This window comes from Macaca mulatta, chromosome 19 (assembly GCF_049350105.2).
Source record: "Macaca mulatta isolate MMU2019108-1 chromosome 19, T2T-MMU8v2.0, whole genome shotgun sequence".
NCBI classification, from domain to species: domain Eukaryota; kingdom Metazoa; phylum Chordata; class Mammalia; order Primates; family Cercopithecidae; genus Macaca; species Macaca mulatta.
The window spans coordinates 20,300,001-20,304,897 of record NC_133424.1 but is presented as its reverse complement, the minus strand read 5'-3'; the positions used below and the strand labels follow the sequence as shown (position 1 = coordinate 20,304,897).

Here is a 4,897-nt window from a genome sequence, read left to right as displayed (position 1 = left end):
CTCTTCAGTTTCATATTCATTTAACTTCTTTTCTGTCATTGCTAAGAGTTTCTTATGCATCCTAGTTCATTTTGAGACCATGAAACCATGCACACATTTAAGAGCAGCTTCTTGATTGTAAGCAATATGGAAATGTCTTCAATTACATATGCAACCCTTTCCACCACCTTAGAACAAATTGAAGGACTGAGGAGGGAGGACTTGGGTCCCAACAGGCCTTTCTTGGAACCTAGTCTGAAGTTAAGAAACACTCCCAGCCCTTAGCTCACATATGTGACTGCACAGAATTGAGAGGGCTCCCACAATCTGCCTTTAACCTTTCATCAATGTCCTTGGTTCAGATCTTTGGGGATGCTGTGGTTCTGAAAACAAAGGTGCATCCCACAGTTCTCCAATGGGATCTGCCAGCGGACACCCTAATTCATGGTTGTCAGCATCATGTTATTCCAAGGCTGTCAGGAGGTCACGTCCAGCTCCGTTTCCCATCCAAACCCACACTGTAGATTCTTGCTGGTCAATGTGTTTAAAAGTTCACACTAAGGCTGGGCACGGTGGCTCATACCTGTAATCCCAGCACTTTGGGAGGTCAAGGCAGGCAGATCGCGAGGTCAGGAGATTGAGACCATCCTGGCTAACGTGGTGAAACCCCGTCTCTACTAAATACAAAAAATTAGCCAGGTGTGATGGCACGTGCCTGTTATCCCAGCTACTCAGGAGGCTGAGGCAGAAGAATCGCTTGAATTTGGGAGGCAGAGGTTGCAGTGAGCCAAGATCACACCACTGCACTCCAGCCTGGGTGACAGAGACTCTGCCTCAATAAATAAATAAAAGTTCACACTAGAACGTTTCTCTGTGACAACCCAGGTAGCTCTAAAGTGACAGGGTGGAAGAAGCCGTGGCAGAATGTGTGTCATGGGACACATGCCCCTTGACCATACAAGACCCACTGTCCCATAACCACCAGCTCTGCACCAACCACCACAGAAGCCTCAAAACCAACAGTGGCATCACAGAGACGTAGCCCTACCATGTCCCAGCTACAGGACACAGTCAGACGAGATCAGGCACGTTCAGGGTGGTATGGCCATAGACTGCAGGACACAATCAAACTTCTTACCTTCCCTAACTTGCCCACCACAGATTTTCTGGCACATTCCACCTGGCTCGGGCACTGACAGTGACGAGGTCTTCTCGCCTCTGTGCGTGTCACGTGTGCTGCTGCAGGGCTGGTTTCATAGCCTGGCCTCCAAGGCCAGCACTTACTGCTTTGTGGAACAGAACCCACCCTGCAGAACTCCAGCCTTGTGGTATACGGGAGGCCGCCATGTCAGAGAGGTGCCACTGGCCATGGAGCCCGCTCACTTCATGTCACTCCCAGAATGCAAAGTGTACTGAACTCGCAAGAAACTGTGTCCTGACAGCACCGAAGAGTTCCTTCTTTGCTGAGCTGTGCAGCCATGGTAGGTGTCAGGCCCTTCCTTTGGTGGAGGCAGTGCCCGCTGTTACCTGGATAGCAAGTCAGAGTGTCCTGCCAGGGATGTGGCAGGAATGAGGGAAACCAGCTCACCATCCAACCTCACAACAACTTCCTGTCTTTCCCTGGATACCAGAAGTGATATTTCTGTCACTTCAAGATGTTTAGTCTGAGTTTTGTAGGCCTCCGTCCTACCCCAACAGCAGATGTGGGTCAGGGGGCAGCCTTACAAGGCTTGAGCATGGTGGGGTCCCGTGGGGCCATCTGGAGCGAGGTCTGCTGGCAGATGTGCCCTTAGTGGAGGTGAGCGCTACCAGGAAGAGCTCAGAGGAGGGCGTGCGGCTGAGCCATGAGATCCACACCTTTGCTGCCCTCACTGTGCTCTCAGTGGAAAAGCAAACGGACACAGGGTCAAGTCATGAGGGATGTTCCTGGAATCATCTACAATTTATAACAGTTGAAGGATTGAAGCAGCAGTATCAAATCCACTTCCAGCCCTTTTGCATCCTTGAACTCCCATTTTCTACTTTTACAGAAAAGCACTTTTTAGAGTGTATGCTCAAGTAGGTGTAAAATGTCTTCCCCATCGGGATGGGCTAAAGAGCCACTTTTTGTGAGAGGCTTGGGGGCTGGAAGGCACCTCTCTGCCACATGGGATGTGGGTGAGAACAATTCACTCTTTGAAGATTAAGTGTATGTGAGCTTATGGTGAGGTTTGTGTAAAACCTGTTTGTGTGTCTGTTTGAATCCTACAATTCAATAAGTGTCTCTGTGTTTTGTTTTTTGAGACAGAGTTTCGCTCTTGTTGCCCAGGCTGGAGTGCAATGGCGCGGTCTTGGCTCACTGCAACCTCCGCCTCCCGGGTTCAAGCAATTCTCCTGCCTCAGTCTCTGGAATAGCTGGGATTACAGGAGTGCACCACCACACCCAGTTAATTTTTATATTTTTAGTAGAGATAGGGTTTCACCATGTTGGCCAGGCTGGTCTCGAACTCCTGACCTAAGATGATCCGCCCGCCTCTGCCTCCCAAAGTGCTGGGATTACAGGCGTGAGCCACCACACCTGGTCGATTCAATAAGTATTAATCTCCTTGATATAACAGGTTCTCTAGTTGGTGTAATGAACAAAGCTATACTAATATCCCTGTCTCCTCCAACCTGACATTCTAAAAGAGAAGAAACAAGAAAATAAGCAAAACTATACAGATCACAGTGGTTATTCCTCAGGAAGGAGAGAAACCTGGAGTAGAGGGGGCAGGCCTGGGGTCTGTGTGTCTCTGCAAGCATCTGTTGGTATCTCTGGGCCATTATATCTGTGAGTTTGTGAGATTATGTGTCTGTGTCTGGGTGTGTCCACCTGTGTGTACAGTGAAAATGGTTATATCTCTTGTATATTGGTCTGGGAGGCTGTGGGGGCTGTGTGTGTATATTTTTTAATCTAGAATGCTTTCATTTCATTTTCTTGCCTGATTTCCCTGACAGCTTCTCCTTTAACACACTGAGTAAAACTAGTTAGGGTCGGGCATGGTAGCTCACGCCTGTAATCTCAGCACTTTGGGCAGCCAAGCGGGCAGATCACTTGAGTCCAGGAGTTTGAGACCAGCCTGACCAACATGGTGAAACCCCGTCTCTACTAAAAATACAAAAATTAGCTGGGTGTGGTGGCATCTGCCTATAGTCCCAGCTACTCAGGAGGCTGAGACAGGAGAATCACTTGAACCTCTGGGAGGTGGAGGCTGCCCTGAGCCGAGATCGTGCCACTGCACTCCAGCCTGGACAACAGTGAGAACTCCGTCTCAGGAAAAAAAAAACAAAAAAACAAAACCTGGTAGAGCATACATCCTCTTTTTCCTGATCCAGTGTTTCACCATCAAAATGATGTAGGTTTTTCATATATGGCATCAATTGAGATGATTGTCATTTTCCATCATTTTGCTAATGTGGTATATGACAATTATCAGTTTTCATATTTTGAACCATTTTTACGTTCCAAGAATAAATCTCACTTGTGGTTATGTAATGCTTTTAATATGTTGCTTCCTATGCTTTCGTGGTATTTATTTGAGGATTCCTGCATCACCATTCACAATAGGAATTAATGCAATCTTCCTTGCTGTCAAGCCATTTCACACCTGCTTGTGAGCCCTGCCCTGAGATCTCAATTATGTAATAAAGCCTTTTTATACTCACTGTGTGTCTGCCACACAGCCATGCAGGTCAACATCAGAACCACACGTTTTCAGGCGACACTGGCAGTTGGCACCATGAACAAGATGTCTAGATGCTGGTCACTACGCCACGGGTCTGTTCTCTCCTCTGGGTTGCTAACCTGCTCTGCTGCCCAGCAGCCAGCGTGTACTTTAAGCTGCTGCTTCTGCCCTGTGTTGCATTGCTGAGGCCTAGCTGGCCTCAGTTCCAGATTCAGCTGAGCTAAGTCAGCAGTTTGCATAATTCCTTTACATTAAGGAGCAGAAGTATGGGATTGCAGCCCCAATTTTTTTTTTTTTTTTTTTTTGTTAGACAGAGTTTCGCTCTTATTGCCCAGGCTGGAATGCAATGGCACGATCTCGGCTTACTGCAACCTCTGCCTCCCAGGTTCAGGTGATTCTCCTGCCTCAGCCTCTCGAGTAGCTGGAATTACAGGCATGTGCCACCACACCTGGCTGATTTTTTGTATTTTTAGTAGAGATGGGTTTTTTCCATGTTGGTCTGGCTGATCTCGAACTCCCAACCTCAGGTGATCTGCCCGCCTCAGCCTCCTAAAGTGCTGGTCTTACAGGCGTGAGCCACTGCGCCCGACCAATTGCAGCCCCTCTTACACAGTCCTGGGTCATATGTTTTGACTGGGACCTAGCTGTGGTTTTTTTGTTTTTGTTTTAGTTTGTGTTTTGTTTTGTTTTTTTTTTTTGAGACGGAGTCTCGCTGTGTCGCCCAGGCTGGAGTGCAGTGGCCGGATCTCAGCTCACTGCAAGCTCTGCCTCCCGGGTTTTTATGCCATTCTCCTGCCTCAGCCTCCCGAGTAGCCAGGACTACAGGCGCCCGCCACCTCGCCCGGCTAGTTTTTTGTATTTTTTAGTAGAGACGGGGTTTCACCGTGTTAGCCAGGATGGTCTCGAACTCCTGACCTCGTGATCCGCCTGTCTCGGCCTCCCAAAGTGCTGGGATTACAGGCTTGAGCCACCGCGCCCGGCCTAGTTTGTGTTTTTTAGACAGAGTCTCGCTGTGTTACCCAGGCTGGAGTGCAGTGGTGTGATCTTGGCTCACTGCAACCTCTGCCTCCCAAGTTTAAGCAGTTCTCCTGCCTCAGACTTCTGAATAGCAGGGATTACAGGGGCGTGCCGCCACACCCAGCTAATTTTTGTATTTTTAGTAGAGATGGGGTTTCATCATGTTGGCCAGGCTGGTCTCGAACTTCTGACCTTCA

At 48.6% G+C, this 4,897-nt stretch overlaps 1 long non-coding RNA gene across 1 annotated transcript in view; it reads left to right on the top strand.

Annotated features, from left to right (window-relative positions):
- The first annotated feature begins 240 nt into the window (after nucleotides 1–240).
- LOC144336883 (uncharacterized) overlaps nucleotides 241–4,897 on the top strand; it is a 7,680-nt gene continuing 3,023 nt past the window's right edge. The window contains exon 1 of the long non-coding RNA XR_013409304.1: nucleotides 241–462. This is a non-coding gene — a long non-coding RNA (uncharacterized LOC144336883). The remainder of the gene's footprint in view (nucleotides 463–4,897) is intronic.